Raw genomic sequence first — 16,882 nt, forward strand, 5'->3', positions numbered from 1 at the left:
GCTCCGTTGCCTCCCCTAAAAGTGAACCTCTCAGGAGAAGCTGCTGGCTCTAGCAACAATTCATTTTGTATTGACAGGGCCATCCCAGTTTGTCTTTGGACTTGCATTAGCTCAGAGTGCTATATTCTCCTAGTCCCATCCACGTGGGCTGGTTTATTTTTGTTGTTTGTTTTCTCTGTGTCTTAAAATTTCTCTGAAGAGCTTTCTCTGCTTGGAGATTTGTACCCTCTCCCTCCTGCTTGGCGTGTGCTTTGATGGAGCTCTTAGCTTGCCTTGATTCTCTGTGTTTGGAAGAATGAAGCCTGGATGGTGCAGGTGGCTGCCCAGCTGTGTCGGTCACCTTCCCTGAGTCAGGTGCTCCGTGTGCCCAGCTCCATGAACAGTGGGGCGTGTTTGGATGTCCTCCCACACTGTGTCTGCCTTCCGTGTGTACAGCAACTGCTTGCTGACCAAGCTTCCTGGCGTTTGTAAACCTGGAGAGGGAGGGCCTGGCTCCCTCACTGGCTGCCCTTTGCTCCTCTCATCACCCCTCCCTTCTCATGAATTTTCCCAGACTCACTTGTTCAACTGACAACACGGGGAGGAGCATTCTGGCCTTGCTCCTAGAGAATGCAGCCAGTCAGGCCTCACCAGCCATACCTTTCTTCCTCTTCTGGGTGCTTGAGGGCTTGAAGTTTTCCTCTCTAGGCCCTGGACTGGTTGTGATGCACACCAGGCACTGATCCGTTATGAACAGCCTGCCTTGCCTTTCTCTAGGGAAGCTGGGGCTCTGGAGATGTGACAGGCAGGACAGAAGTGGAGGAAGGGAGGGGGAGGGCGGGCTCTGACACCTTTCTGCTCTTTCCTACTTCAGTTTCTTTTCTGTAAAATGAGACTAATGCTAGAGTTCCCCACACGGGATTGCTGTGAGGGTAGTGAGCTGGTATAGACGGAGTTTTTAAAACAGAAATTGGCTCACAGGAAGCACCTTGTGAGTTTTCAGCTGGTTGTTGCACCCCACACGAGGCAGTTGAGTAGGCAGTGTCTGTGGGGAGACGAAGATGAACCCAAATACACGGGCTCTGCAGTTCCCTTAAGGACAAGAGTGAGTCCCAAGGATGGAAGGGCTTCTGGCTTCTGTGGAGCTGTCGATATGTGGTTGGCATAGCTGAATGTCCTAGACACCTCTCACAGGAGAAAGGAACAAGTAGGGCTCCTTTGGGCTAGAGCCAAGTTAGATGGATGGGAGGTAGAGCGAGCACTGAGCGCGGTTTATCTGCCACTGGTGTTAGGGCACTGGCTTCTCCTTGTTGAACTGGATCTAAGCTTCAGAATGCTGAGAGGTGGCTCCAGTGGAGGGACCACCTTGCCTGGGAGGTGAAGTTAGAAGAGGCATTGGAAGGTCCTTGAAATAGCAAAGGTTTGAAGGGAGGCCGACGTGTGGGTGAGTGGGCTGGCCTTCAACTTCTGATCTCCCTCCGTCTCTCCAGTGCTGGGCCTCGCAAGCCCAGCTTATATTAATTTTTATAGCCTTTATAGACTCTTTGAAAGAAAAAAATTATTTTGTGTGTGCACACACACACACAAATGGAGGTCAGGTATGGTTAAAGGGGCGTTGGATCTCTTTTTCCACCACATGGGTCTGGGTGTCTTCTCACTGAGCCATCTCTCTAGTCCCCTCCCCCCCTTTCCACTGTGAGACAGTCTTGTGATGTAACCCAGGATGTCCTGGATCTCAAGATTCGGTAGCCCAGGCTGACTTCCATTTTAGTGTATTCCTCCTGCTTCAGCCTGCTTCTTTTCCACTTATTTAGTTTTAGATTTATTAGCTACCTGAAAGAACATTCTTTTTACAAACTCCCAAACAAGTGTCATGCTTGTTGTATTTAAATATCCACACTGGCAGCTCAGCTCACTGGTCAGGAGCCTAGTGCCCAGCTCTGGGGGCTCCCTCTAGGAGTCCTCAGAAGGGTTAGTGCCTGTGGCTCAGCTGACCTGGGAAGGGAGGGGGGTAGAGTGAGATCTGATCTGCCTTGGCCAGTGACTTTCAGGACCGTGTCAGCTCACCTGTCAGCAGTCAGGGCAACGAGCGAGCGAGCGAGCGTTGGGGCTGTGAATCAGCATTCTCTGGCAGGGTTTGCTGAGTTGTGGCCATTCTTCTCCCTAAATTAGTCTTTTGAGGAAAAAGTGAGGTGTGCAGAGTTTACAGTGTGGGCCCTTCTCCTAGGCCTTGCCGCAGTGGATGTTCTTGTTGTCCTCTGGCATGATGTTCAGCCGTTGGGGGAGGTTGTATGACCTGCTGGAGGCCATGCTGGCCTTGGGATCCTGCTCTGCTCAAGCTGTTGCTAAGTTTCTCAATAGCCAGTGATGGAATCTGTCTCGGGCAGGGCAAACCATGGAGAATTGGGGATGTTCCTAGTGGACACTGCGCTGATAATTAATATGGTGGTTTCCACTGAGGTGTAAGTGGGCTTGCAAAGAATGGTAGAAGCTCATGTTGTGGGTGGGGTGGGGTGGGGTGGGGTGGTGGGGATGGCGGGGGCCCAGCCAGTGATCCCAGTTCTTCCTCTTCCTGTGGGCTCTGGCCTTTTTGCAGGAACCAGGGGCCAATACAGGCCCTGGATGTTTCTGTGGCTTTTGAAAAATAAGGGTTTCTTTGCTCAGTATTTTCATTTTCTGGATTGAAAATAGTTTGAATAAGTTGGGCATGATAGCACACACCTGTATTCCTAGTACTTGGGAAGCTAAGACCAGAGGTTTCTGGGTCAGCCCAGGTTACTTAGCAAGACCAAGTCTCAAAAAAGAGAGTAGTTTCAGTAGAGGGATGTGTTTGAAAGAGGGGTGTTAGTTTAAGGTTTTAGTTTAACTATATTTTGTATGTTTATTTTTATTTTTGTATGTGTATGAGTGTTTTGCCTGTGTATACACCTGCACATCACATATGCTGGTGAGCTTTCACATGGGTGCTAGGAATCAGGGCTCTTAACCACTGAGCCAACTCTCCAGCCCCTGGTTTAACTTTTAATTATGTGTATATGTGAACATCTAAGTGTGGCAGTGCACATGTGCGTGCTGTGTCTGTGGAGGCCAGGAGAGGGCATCAGATCCCCTTGAGCTGGATTTACAGGTTATGCAGTGCTTGATTTGGGTGCAGAGAACAAACCTGGTCCTCTACAAGAGCAGCAAGTACTCTTCACTGCTGAGCATTGCTCCAGGGCTCTGTGTTGGGTTTTTGAGACAGAATCTCACTATAATCTAGGTTGTTCTGGAACTCACGGCAGCCCACATTGTTCTAGAAGCTGTTGTGATCCTCCCAGTGCTGGAACTATGGATGTGCTGCCGTGCTACCCAGAACAGTGTCTGCATGAGTGTGTGCTGCCGTGCTGCCCACCCCCAGAACTGTGTCTGCGTGGGTGTGTTCTCACCACTCTGCCTTGTATGGATGTGTGCTGCCCACCCCCAGAACTGTGTCTGCGTGGGGGTGTGCTGCCGTGCTGCCCACTCCCAGAACTGTGTCTGCACGGGTGTGTGCTCACCACTTCTGCCTTGATCTGCTTTTAGTGACTACTACTCTTGAGGCCACCTCTCAGACCAAGTGTGTTAGCACTGGTTTGCCCTGTTAGAGGTCTCTGTGCCAGATGCTGAGGGTCAAGGCTTTTCAGAACACTCAGCCAACCCTGTCATTTATTGTTATCTGTCCTCAGCTCCAGCAGACACTAGGGAAGAAAAGCTGTGAGCTGTGACCTGCTCTCCTAGAGGCTGGAGGTGGTAGCAGAGATGTGGGGATCTGGCACAGTGGAGTCACAGTGGGTTCTTGGCTGGCACTAGGAATTTTCCCTCATGTCTTTGTAACTCTAGGTATTGTCCACTACTAACTAGATCTTAGGTTGAAGGTGATTTGGACCTCCCCCACCCAAGCCAACGTGTATTCAGCTAGAGAGGACCCACTGGGTACCCTGTGTCTGCCCCTGCCCCTGCTAATGATCTGTCCCAGTGTCTGGAATAGAAGCCATGGGATGAGAATGCTCTCCCTGGCCCTGGGAATGTGGAAGTGCATTGTGAACCATTGCTGAAGCTTGCCACTTGGCCTTTTGAGCCGTTTCTGTGAGAAAAAGACAGAAATTTAATGCTTTAAATGTCCCAAGGAAAAGCAGGCCCTTGGGGCAATTGCAGAGTGTGTTCCTTCTCTCCAGCCTGTTTAGCTGTGTTCCTTCCTCAGGAGTCCCTTGCTATGTATGCTCATTTTTTCCGTTGTATCTTTTGCTGTCCTGTCCTCCTGAGCACTGCTTATGTAATAAATAGGTGTGTGTCCTGGAGAAGCGATGTATAATGGAGGCAGTGGGCTATGCCTCTGTGGTGTGTAGATCACACGTGCTGTACCATAGGCTACGCTGGTGGGTATATACCTGGCAGTGCCCTGCAGACCTCTGCACATGTGGCGGGTAGGCTCTGGCTTTGGGGCAAGGGCATAGGATCATCTTTGCTGTGAGGTACCTAATCCACATACGGCCTCATGAAGTAGCCTTTCTTGTTCCCATGCATGATTCCTTTCACTGCTGTTATGGAGAGTGCACAGTGATAGCCCCACAGCAAAGGAGGGAGGAGTTTTGTGGCAGCAGAAATTGGAGCATCCTTGAAAGGTGACGGGAGGCCCATGAGGGCCCTGACCTGAGAAGGCTGTCTCCTTTGGAGCAGGTGGATCCCGAGCTCTCCTGTCAGCCCTAGAGGCCATTCTGCACAGGCCTTTGCTGGCTGCGACTCTGCATTGATCACTTAGTTGGATGGCTTTGGCCAGCCCTCGGAACATGCAGGCTCAGCACACCACAGTGGGCCTGGAGTGGACATTTCTAGGAGGTGGGTACCACAGAGACAGAGGACATTGGGATGAGGAAGAAGTGTGAGAAGCGCCTGTGCCTCAGTCCCTGTCTCCAGGACGCAGGGACACAGGCTGGCTAGTTACAGGATTAGGTTTTTATCCCCGGGCGAATTCTGCTTGTACCAAGTAAACAGCATAGAGTTACCTTGGGCCACCTGCCAAACTGGAAATATCTTGGATCTGGTGCTCTTTTTCTTTGGGTTGCTGTTGACTGTGGAAGATTTTGACCCTATTCCATTGCAGAGTAGGAAGAACAGCTTATTTTTCAGAACGGCAAATAAGGAAAAGAATGAAAGTATCTCAGAGTGTCTGTTTCCAGCCGTCTCCTGGGAGGAACGCTTTTATAGACACCAAGCAGCCTTGCCAGCTGTGGCTAACTTTCCGTCCATAGAAAACTGAAGTGTGCCTCAAGGAGGCCAGGGCAGTCCCTGCCCCTAGGCCTCTGCCTGCCTCTTGTGTGCTCTGCCTGGGCCCTGGGACCCGGGCCATGGCGCAGGCCGTGGTGTTCATCGTTCTGACTTTCCTGCAGTTAGTGTTTGAGAATGTTGTGGTTGGAGGGAAGCACGGTGCTGAATGTGCCCTTTAAAGCCGCTTGACAAGCCATGGTCAGGCCCATGTGGAAGTGGGTTTGTACTAATAAGGTCTGTGAGAGCATCCTGGCTCTGACCTGTTGAATCTTTCGGTAGCCGTTACACAGGCGCATGCTCAAATTGTATATCTGTCCTAGAATTCCTGTGGAAGATATCATGGCCTGTCCACTCATGCCAGCTCTTTTCTGTGCCACCAAGCTGCCAACCATCCCTGCAGCTCTGTTCTCAGTGACAAAAAGCTGACCTGATGAAGCCCTCAGTGTCCCTCATGTGGACTCCTGGGGTCTCTGGAAGAGTTGAGACACCAAAAAGAGTGCAGTGTCACACACCTCCTGGTTTGCTCTCCTGCCAGCCCATCTTCCGAGGCTGGCTGCTGCTCTGGCGGCAGGGCCTGCCCCACTGCTGGCCGCCACCTAGAAGGAATCTGGACTGAGCAGGAACAGGGTGGCAGGGTTGTGAATAGCAACAGGGCCTAGGGAAGGGCAGAAGTGGGTGGAGTTTTCTTTTTTTTGTTTTTTGTTTTTGGAGACAGGGTTTCTCTGTGTAGCCTTGACTGCCTTGGACTCGATTTGTAGATCAGGCTGGTCTTGAACTCACAGAGATCCCCCTGCTTCTGCCTCCCAGGTTGCTGGGATTATAGGCATGCGCCACCACGCCCAGCTCAAAGTGGGGTTTCTTAGCCTTAGCTTCCAACCAGTAACAGTTATCTAAAGCTTTGCATCTCCAAACCTGAGACTTAGCCTTTAGTAATAGTTCTGGGTACACACTCTCCTTGTGAAACCAATATATTGCCAGGTGTGGTAGAATGTGCTGTAATTCTGTTTGAGGTAGAGGTAGAAAGATCACCAAATGTGAGGCCAACCTGGGACTACACAGCAAGACCACATCTAGAAAAAAAGGAGAGAGATTATTGTTATTAGATTGACCATTGATTTTCTAGGGCCATTCAGATGGGCTTAGAGCGCCCAGGGTAGCTTTGTTTTCAACTTGTGTCCTCTGTCCTTCCATTGCTTCCCTCAGAGCTGGCTGTCTACAGATGCACTTTGTGTGTGGTGGGAAGGACTCAGTTCAGCTGAGATTGCGTAAGAATAAGCTGGTCATCAACAGGAGCTTACATCAAGAGTTCTGAGAGTTGGCTACACTTGCTGCAGATGTTGGGCTGTTACAGCAAGCCTGCCAATAGCCCACATGACTGGCACTGTGATGGTGGTCGAAGGGGTTGGTCAGTTCTTACAGCCTGACTGGTTCCTACTTAAGAGCTGTGGAGGCTGAGGCAGATGAGGGCCTTTCAAGAAACTAAGCTGAGCAGGGTAGTGGGGCACAAGCCCTTAATGCCAGGGACAGGCAAATCTTTGAATTTGAGGCTAGCCTGGTGAACTAAGCAAGTTCCAGAAAGAGAGAAACTAAGCTGAAGTCAGAGTCTGTGTAGCCCTGGCTGTCCTAGACTCACTTTGTAGACCAGGCTGGCCTTGAACTCACGGCGATCTGCCTGTCTATGCCTCCTGAGTGCTGGGATTAAAGGCGTGCGCCACCATGCCTGTCCCCCCTCCCCAAGTGTCTTAAACCTCTTCCTTTAATATGCTCATTTTCCATTCTCTTTACCATGGAGTACTGAGCTTACCCAGGAGACCACTGCAGTGTGCCTTTATAGGTGATGAGCCTCCAGGACCTGCCACCTGCAGGGTGCTGAGGACTAACAGAGTCTGGACCCAGAACAGAGAGGCCCAGTCACTCCACGCCCTGCAACTAATGAGACCTGAGAAAACTTCTACTAGTTTACTTCTACTACTACTTCTCCTCCTTCCTCTTCCTCCTTCTTCTAAATCTGCTTCTTTGTCAGTTTTCACTTCTTGTGTAGGCAGGTCCCAAGATAACATTTATCCTGCAATTTTTAAAAAAATGCTGGCATGAGGAGCGCTTACAAGGACTTTATTAATTGAGGAAAGGGAGTTATTGTCTTAAACTGAGGTGATTGTCCTTAACTCGACTTTTGATTCAATAGTTTTTGTTAACAGAATTGTTTCGGTCTTTCTTGTAAAGCTTCTTTTTCATGTAAGCTTTGTCTGTATGCTGTGGGCCCAGACCTGGACTTAGTTAGACCTGACACACGGGTGCTTTTACGATACATATATCCAGATGTACTCTTTTTAAAAAATGATTTATTTATATTTATTTTATGTTCATTGGTGTTTGCCTGCATCTGTTTCTGTGGGAGGGTGTTAGATACTCTAGAACTGGCGCTACAGACAGTTGTGAGCTGCCATGTGGGTGTTGGAAATTGAACCTAGGTGCTCTGGAGCAGCAGCCAGTGCTCGTTACCACTGAGCTATTTCTCCAGCCCTCAGGGATGCTCTTTTTTAATTGGCAGGCTTTTCAGAAATGCACTTTTATACTAGGAGCCGCCAGCTTTATATGAGCTGTCACTTTAAAACCTGGGAAGACCTTCTTCCCACTGTGAGTGTGGTGCAGGTGACCACACATCTGAAGAGGAGGTATTGGTCTTGAACTCCTTAAAAAATGAAACTCTGGTGATGGTATTCTGCAGTAAAGCCAGCAATAGCTGGTTTCCCTCTAGAGCCTGCCCTTCGCATGGCAGTGCCCTTGGCTTTCCAAATAGGTGGATGTGAGGCCATGAAATGCCTCCTGGTGAAGCAGGAGGGAGCCAGGGGCTTAGCATCCACAGAGCTTCCACTTTCAGCAGCTCCTGCTTTCTCTGGGTACTCAGAACAGGAAGATTGAGTAAGGGTGGGGGTGTCCCAATGTCTAGGCTGGTGTGGTCTAAGAGTGAGAGGTGGGGTTCATCTCCAAGAGCCAGTAGGGGGTGTCAGTGCCAGTGCCAGTACATGAGTTGAGAGCTGGAGTGAGGCACAGAGGCTAGGGAGCTGAGGTGACAGAGCTGGCTGTCCTGGAGGCTGAAGCCCCTCCCCCACTTCCTTCTCAGTCTCTCCAGTTCTCAGTGTGACAGGTTCTGGGCTGATCTCTCTCAGTGGACTCTCCTGGCCTTGCTGAGTGGGTCTCCAACCCATTAAGACCTTTTTAAGGACCCAGGACTTCCTTTTTGGTCAGCTGATTTCCATTTTCTTGCAAGCCTGTAGTTCCCTTTCTCTTTCCCTGGGCCATGACCAGCTCTTGAAGCTGTCTTTCTGTAACTCCAGGCAGTCCACACAGCTGGCCACTCTCTATCCCCTTGGCTATAAATCTCTGGTTAGGTTGAATTATTTGGAGTGCAGTAGGGGACTGCTCTCTTACTAACGTGACTGCCTCTTACTGTTTAGATGTTGGAACTCTACCCAGCTGTTTGGCAAAACACCTGTTGTTCAGGATGGGCAGCATTGAGTGCTCTACAAAGGTGTGTCAAAGGACATTGTCAGTTGGCTGATTGTATAACCTAAACACAGACACAGAATTTCTGTTTGTTTGCATTGGAGACAAAATGCAGACCACTTTACATGCGTTCATTTTGGCATGGTAGACTAGAATTTAGTGATTTGTACCTAGGGTAGACTCATATGTGGCCCTGCACTCGGCATTTACAGGAAGCACATAGAGTGTGCATAGACACGTGAGGAACCACTGTGCCCAGTGCAGTGTGGCCTGCCTGCTTCTCTCGGCGTAAAGCTTCATGCTTCAGCTTCACATTCAGGGCAGAGTAGCAAGATTGGCTTCTAAGGGACAAGTATTCCTTAAGCATCTTCGTGTGTCCTCTGCACCTCCGTGACTGTATCTGTGTTCCAACCCTTTTGTTTCCAAGTTCTGATTGCTGGGATGCTCCAACATAGTGGCCTTAGTCTTTATTTGACTGGACTCTACACAAAGCATTTGATGGGAAGGATTCTATAACAGTCTTAGAGATGGCTGCTAGTCTCCCAGAATGGCTTAAGAAATGCTTTGTGCACATTTGGATCTGCATGCTCAGCCCTGCCTGCCAGGCATAGCATGCTATTCTGTGGACGGCTATGGATGACCTCTCGTCTGTGCCTGAGCTACTCTGCGTTAGCACCTGTGTGCACCTCAATTGCAGGTGCCTGAGTTCCAGGCTTACTCAAGACAGCATTATTCTGCCGGCTCCCAGACCAGATCCTGGTGCTGAGTGGGCCAGGGCCACTGGCACCCACAAATGACTGAGTGGAAAAGGGGCCTGTTCATGTCTTTAGCTGTGGAAACAAAGTGGGCCGTTTGCCTGGCCTGGAGGAGCACTGTGAGAGTAAAACTGTGTACCCCCTCTTTTGAGTCTTGTTCTGAGGTCCAGGCTGCCCTCAAACTTGAGATCTTCATGCTTCTCCTTCATGAGTCCTGAGGTTGTCTCATGCTTTCCATGCCTGGCTTGTGTTGAGCTTCTTGATGCATATAGGCCTGTGCAGTACCCAGGAGAAGCAGGCTCAGGGTTCTTGTCTCTTTTCTCCTTTAGCCTGCAAAGAGGAGTATGGCAGTTCCCTCAGGTGGGCTTGAGCCTTCTGTATAGGCTGACTATGAGTTCCTCATCAGCGTAAGCCAGCAGTGATGGAGCAGGTTGCCTGCTTGTGCTCAGAGTGATGGGGACAGATAGGGAACAAGGCCCAGGAGTAGGCAGATTCTGGATGAGCATCCTTGAAGAGAGCCCCAGTGATTGTGCTTCCCCAGATACTGAGGATCAGCTGCTGTATTTTGGGGTAGAGCTTTGGAAGTTCCTCTCATCTTAAGGGGAATGGCATCTTTGGTGTGTCTTGGTAATCAGCTTCAAATCTTCACCAGTTAAGTGGTCCCACCACCATCCCATCCCAGGGGTGCTTCCAGAGCCACCCCTCCCGCAGCTGAAAGAGCTGCTGAGCAGCTTGTTCTGTATCTGGGCCTTAGAGCATGTTTGGGTAGACTAGCAGACAAGACAGTCTGTCTTTAAAAATACTTAGTTTTGTTTTCAGCTGACGTTAGTTCTAGAGTAGCCTAAAGAACCTGGCTGTGACCCACAGAAGCAGCACTGTTTTTGTTTGTGTGTAGTGACAGGGATCCAACAAGACACCTTATTGCAAGTGCTGCTAATGAGCTACAGCCCAGCTGTGTGTTCATACATTATAAACCTAATGCCTAGAAGGGATGCGTTGACATGTAGCACCAGGGGGTTTCCTGTCAAAAGACAGCAATATACAACATAATTTTGTGTGTGGATATGTACCTTGTAGCCAGTGCCTCTGGACACTGGAGGCTTCTTAGAATAAAACACCAGTGGCTTTATTCCTTTGGATGCAACAGGTAACAGCCCTGCACTGTAGTGTTGTGTAGTGCTGTGTCCTGCCCAGGTGTGCCTTCTTAGCAGCCACTCAGAGGCTTCAGAACAGAAGTAGTTAGTTCAAGAGACAGCAAGACACAGTCCCTAGTGTGAAGAAAATGCTGGGACCTGATCTACCAACTTTTTCCAGAGACAAAGGAGTGCTGAACAGCATTTTTCAGCACAGAAAATGGGCCCCCTTTTCGTAGAGGTGTGTGTGCATTTGAGGACATTGCCCTTTCCTACAATGCCAGTTGGCCCAAGGTTCCAGTAATTCTCGGAGGTGGAGCAGGGAAGAGAGAAAGAGGAAGTGACTAACCAGGTTTTCTCATCTCTCAGTGAGCAGCATGGGGGTCTGTGTGGAAACAGGTTTGCCAGGGCCTAGAAGGGCTCCTCAAGGTGCTAAGTTTCCTCAGAGGTCACCTGCCCAGCTGCCTTTGGAGGCTGGACACAGTGCTAAGTAAACAATGCCATGCATGACTCACAGGCCTGTGATTCCAGGTGAGGAGTTGCTGGGACACTGGTGCTGATCTTGCTGTTGGGTTGTTTGGCCATAAAGGGGAAGAGAAGCTCTAGCCCTGGGCTACAGCCATAAGTAAGCTTTCTTTATCCATTAAACTAGGTTTAGCATTTTACCTATTACAGAAGTAATCTCTTCCTACTCCCCTACTTATTCACTTACTGGTGTCTGCCATCTGCCTCAACCAAGGTCTGAAAATATTAAAAAGAAAATTCCAGAAGTTAAGTTTAAATTGTGCATTGTAATACAGTAAAGCATCTGCTGACCACTCATGCCCACCTCAGGACTGAGTCCTTTTGTTCAGCTTCCACAGTGTATCTATTACTAAGTCAACAGAGGGAGGCCCTTAACCTAGTAAGACAGGAAGGTAAGCTGACCTTGCTAAGATCTGTGCAGTCCCACCCCTTTGGTCTACAGCAGAGCACGGAAGCAGCAGCCCTGGGTGGCGTAGGTGAAACTAGTGCACACTGAAGAAAGCGAGGTGCTTGGGATGTGTCCCCTGCAGGTTGAGGACTAGTTCATACTACATGCCTCCCCTTTTTAAAAATGTCAGCATGTGTCTGACCACGTGGACTGCCATTTCAGGAAGCCCCTACCACTTAAAGTTGAGCCTCATATCCTCTTTTGCCTTAGCACACATTTGGGATCTGGAAGCCTCTGCTTAGATTCTACACACACTACTGTCGAAAGGGGTCCGCAGAGTAGCACCGCGTAACTGCAGTTCTGTCTTTGAGGTCTGTTCTTGAGTACATGTACGTAACACGATGCGCTTTTATTTCGTTTTTCATGCCATGTAACTCTTACTCTCTTCCTGACCCTGACCCTGGAGGGCGTGGTCAGAACAGAGTCAGGGCTGGCATCTGGCCTAAACTATGTGAAACACTCAGGGTCTGAGCAGTGCTCAGCTTGGAACTTGGGCCTGAGGCCACTCTTGTGGGTTTTATATTAAAGCTGCAACAACTTCCTTTAGCCAGCCTGGATTCCAGGAGCTTCTCAGTTTAGAAGCTTGCTGCAGTTTCCATGGCAGCCAGAGCTTCATTCTGACTCTAGTGGCCTAAACCAGCAAATCTCCCAGTGCTAGGAACCTTTAGAAGAAAGGGAGGAGAAACCTCTCATTGCCGGTTAATTAAAAACAGGTGCCTCCAGCTCAGCGGATAGTGCAGATTGGAGAAACACACAGACCCAGGTAAGGAGACCAAACCTTCAGAGAATGTTTTCTTTGGCGGCTGTTTGTCTTGTTTTCAATGTGATTTTATTTTCACTCAAGTGGGCTTTTGTTGTGAGTCTTCTAAGTGCTGCATGCTGGCTCGGTCCCCTTGACATTTGGGTTTTAGTAGAAGCTGTGGAGGGAGTCTGTTTACAAAAGCTTTTGAACTGGCACAGACCTCTAATCCCAGCAGACAGGGAGGTGAAAGCAGGAAGATCAAGAGTTCAAGGTCACCCTTAGCTACTTAGTGCGTTTGAGGCCACCTTAGGCCTTGTGAGGTCCTGCTTTTAGGGGGAAAAAAAAGCAATAAAAGAGATGTTTTCCACCCTTGGGAGAGTGAGGCTAGAGAACCCAGACTGCGGGGCCAGCTAGGCCTCAAAACAAAACAGCACAAAAAGGTTTATCATTTAAAATCCTAACGGCTCCCCTCTAACTCTTCTGTTTGTTTGAGACAGAATCTTGTGATGTAGTCCAGGTTAGCCTGGAACCCATGGCTGCTCTCTTGCCCGAGCTTCTCCACAGGTATGAGCCACTGTGCCCAGGTCTCCTTTTGGTTGCTGTTGCTCTCAGTGGACAGTGTTATCTGGGCTGGCCTCAAACCGTGGGCTCAGACTCCTGCCGCAATCCCCCATGTAGTTGGTATGCATTGCTATGCCCACTGTGCCCTTCACATGGTGAGAAGTTAGAGCAATGGACACTTTGATTTGATTCCATATTAAAAATGCTTTCTGGCTATGAAGAGTGCCATATGCCTGTAACTCCAGAGCCTAGAAGGCAGGTGCAGGCAGATCTCTGTGAGTTCGAGGCCTGCCTGGTCTTATAAAATAGGTTTCGAGCCAGCCAGGGCAAAACGGTGAAACCTTGTCAACAACAGTAGTACATTTACTGCTGTTTTTACTGTCATGTTAATCGCCACTGGAGTTTGCTTGTTTCACTCAGAGATTCAGTGGCATTTACTGTTACTCTTGGAAGCTTATTTGTATCTAGTGTTACAGGCAGCTCTGGCAGGTAGGGTGTGCCCAGGTGGTTTGGGTAGCCCAACTGAGAAGGGGCTGCAGAGCCTTGCAAGCAGTTGGCAGAGACCTCAGCAAATGTGTGGCCGGGGGTGGACCTTGTGGTATGGCTAGCTTACAGCAGACCGTGGAGAGCCAGAGGGGCTCTTTGAAGGACCTCTGGAAGCCAGTCCAGTCAGGGAGAGGCAGAAGCAGGGAGCAGTATAATAGGCATGGTATTCTAAGAGCTCATTTGGGTTATGACATTGAGAACAGTCTACAATGTTGAAGGTAAAGTCAACAGCCCAGTTAGGAGGTGTTAGATAGAAGGGCAGAGACGGTGGGTGTTACAGGATTTAGAGTGAACTGAAAATCAGAGTCCAACAGAGCCCCAACTCTTGGCCCTGAGTAATTGGATAGACATACCACATATCTTAAGTGGGTAACTCCACTTAGGATTTTGGCCTCAATGTGTTTTGGGGATTTTCTTGTTGGTACTGGCGGCCTTCATGATCACCATCCCTGTCTTTGTGTGAGTTGAAGGCCAGGAAGATCTCTGAGAAATTAAAGTTTAAGAGGCCAACAGTTCTTCCAGCCTAAGTTTTCCTGTGCAATTCTGTGTGTGAAACTCTTGTATGCTGCGTTGCTGAGCTGTGGACTCTTAGAGACATGCACAGGTACCCAAGAGCTGAGCTGGTTCCTTGGTCTGTTGCTAGGTGCACAGGGTGTCTGGGCCAGGCTGTGCTGTACTCCATGCCCACAGGCCTTGGGAATTCCCAGTAGTCTCCTGCAGCTCTCTTGGCAATTCTGATGTTTTCCTTTGCAGGTGGAAAAGTTGCTTCCAGAAATGGTGTGCCAGCCATGTATACGTAAGCACCTGGGAGTTGATAGCATTCGTGGTCTGCAAATAGTGTTAATGCCCGGCTGTGCCTCTGAAGAGGTCCAGGGTAGGGTCTCTGGGGCTGGATGCCCATGCCCTTCTAGTTCGCTTTATCTCTTGGGTGGCCAGAGCTGATGGCTCAGGTAACTGATCAGGATTGAAAGAGAAAGGAGGAAAGGGGGGCCCAGGGTTTCTTCTCTAGGTATTGGCTGTACTGAGGCCAGGGGAGGAGAACTTCCTATGGATGAGGCTGTAAAAGTGGGGGGTCGTAAAAGGAGGCTCTTTGATCTGTAGATAGGCCTCCTTTGGAGATCTCCAATAAGCTAATGTAATCTTAGGCTTATTAGCCACAGAAGGCTGATAGCCTTGAGTCTTATTTGTGAATCTTCAGGGGAATAAGAAATAAGGGAGAGATAGAAAATAAACCACTCACACACATGCATTCAAGAGAAAAGGTGGATGAAATTAGGCATCTCAACTTCAACTGAAGTCAGGTTGCCCAATCTCAACACATACATTCAAGAGAAAAGGTTCAAGAAGAAAGGCGGATGAAGTCAGGCCTCTTAACTTCAACTGAAGTTAAGTTACCCAATTTCAGCACCGTTTATTGTAGATGACCATACTTACACTTCTGAGAAAAGGGTATTACCTCATAGTACAACAGGTTACATGTTTTAAATCTAAACATTTCTTATCTAAGTATCCATTACGTAAGTTCACAGTGAGTTCAGAGTGACAAGGCCTAAAAGTTACAAGAATAATGCAACTTGTCAATTAGGACTGACTTAACTATACATTATCCAGCTATCTCTTAGTTCCTTATGAGCTCAGGACAATAATTTTATCTGTCTTTCATTCTAAGAAGCAGAGTAAATTCAGACATCTCTAGGTAGCTTGATTCCACTTAGGTTTATGGGAAGTTTAAACAAACTTGCCTATATATATGTTGAAATACCAGGATTTCGTGGTGTCATCTGGAGTGGAGGCTTATCTGAAGCCACAAATTTGCTACAAGGCTATCCTTAGTGAGGCATCTGGAGGTCCACAAAGGTATTCATTACAACCATGAACTGACTTTAACTTTTAGAACTATTTGAATCAAATTAGGAAATCCATAATCAGTAATTAATTCATTTGAATAACAAACAGTACATCTTCAACAAGATCTTGTAGGAAATTTGCTCGATCAGAGCTGGTCAGTACCCAGAAAGTAACAGTTTACACCAATGCCAGATGTTTTTTATTTTTGGTTTTTTGAGACAGGGTTTCTTTATGTAATCTTGGCTGTCCTGGACTCGCTTGTAGACCAAGCTGGCCTTAGACTCACAGTGATCCACCTGTCTCTGCCTCCCTGAGTGCTGGGATTAAAGGCATGTGTCACCATGCTCGGCTCTAATGCTAAATTTTAGAGAGATGCAACAAAGCATAACTGACAGGGTAGTCAGAGATTGGAAGCAATTCTGGGGCATATCACGATACAGACCTTATAAATACCAATCACCTCCAGAGATCTCTCATGCCTACTGTACTTCTCCAAATCAATCGTCCTGACAGCATGTCAGAGGCTGGAAGCAGTTTGGGGTTGTATCATGGTACAAGACCTTGCAAATACCAGATCACCTCAGAGAAAGCCCACATGCCTAGTGAGCTCCCTTTATCAGGCTGGCTCTTGGCAAAATAGGCCTGGAGGCCTTGCAGTATCCAGTAGTAGCTTAGGGGCTGGTGGATTTCCATGTGTGAGGGAGGCCAGTCAGTGTTGGCTGGGGCCTTCCAGGGCTCCCCTGGGGTTTGCCATTGGTGCCGAAACAGCTTCACTGTAGGTCCTTGGGTGTCAGCTCCTGGAGTCTTGTGTACTGGATGGATGGATGCCTACTAGCTGATTATACAGGAATATAGGAGCAACAGTTCAAATACTAACAGGCTGGGAGACGCTGAGGGATTCTGTTGTTGTGGGGGTGGAGGGCACCAGGCTAGAGGAAGAACCTTTACTGATTGTACGTAAGGCATCCTGACTGGACAGGAGGCAAGAGGCACTTCTGCAAACCATGACACTGGAACTCTTCAGCTCTGGCTTAGTGAAGCTGTAACAATGGTGTCTCCTGTCACATCCTCCCGAGGGCTGGGATTCCAGGTATGCACCGTCAATCCCCATCTACATATACCGTGTATGTGGAGGGTGTGACAGCTTCTCTAGATGGCTTAAAGATTGAAGTTTACTTTCATTGTAGTGTGCCAGTTTCTTAACAAAAATAAAAATTTTAAATCATCTTGACTAGTCACTGGTTTCACCTTCTTGTCTTGTGAGAAGTGGGTCTTCGGGTTCCGTGGTTATTTTCTTCTCCTCACAAAATGGGAGGCCCTGTGCTCAGCCTGGCCTGAAACATGTAGCAGTTCTCCTGCCTCAGCTTCCCAAGCGCTAAAATTAGAGGCATATACCATCACCCCTGGCAAGAGGGAGGGATTTTGAACCTTTCTAAGCATTCATTTTCTCCCATTTTCAGTGCTGGGAATTGAACGTAGGGCTTCATGCATGTCCAGCAATAACCATTAAGCCAGGTCGACAGCCTTCTTTTTACTTACTTTTATGGTTCTTGTT

General features: G+C 48.6%; 1 protein-coding gene across 6 annotated transcripts in view; it reads left to right on the forward strand.

Annotated features, from left to right (window-relative positions):
* The window catches only part of SLC45A4 (solute carrier family 45 member 4), a 73,635-nt gene that overhangs the window by 18,032 nt on the left and 38,721 nt on the right, over positions 1 to 16,882 (forward strand). The window contains exon 1 of one of the 6 annotated variants that reach the window (XM_084749516.1): positions 12,262 to 12,393. The exons of the other annotated variants lie outside the window; for them this stretch is intronic. The gene's annotated coding sequence lies outside the window, so the exon portion shown is untranslated. Of the gene's footprint in view, positions 1 to 12,261; positions 12,394 to 16,882 lie in introns of those variants that run through there. 6 annotated transcript variants of the gene reach the window in all.

Source organism: Acomys minous (assembly GCF_964271855.1).
Source record: "Acomys minous genome assembly, chromosome: 12".
Lineage (NCBI taxonomy): Eukaryota > Metazoa > Chordata > Mammalia > Rodentia > Muridae > Acomys > Acomys minous.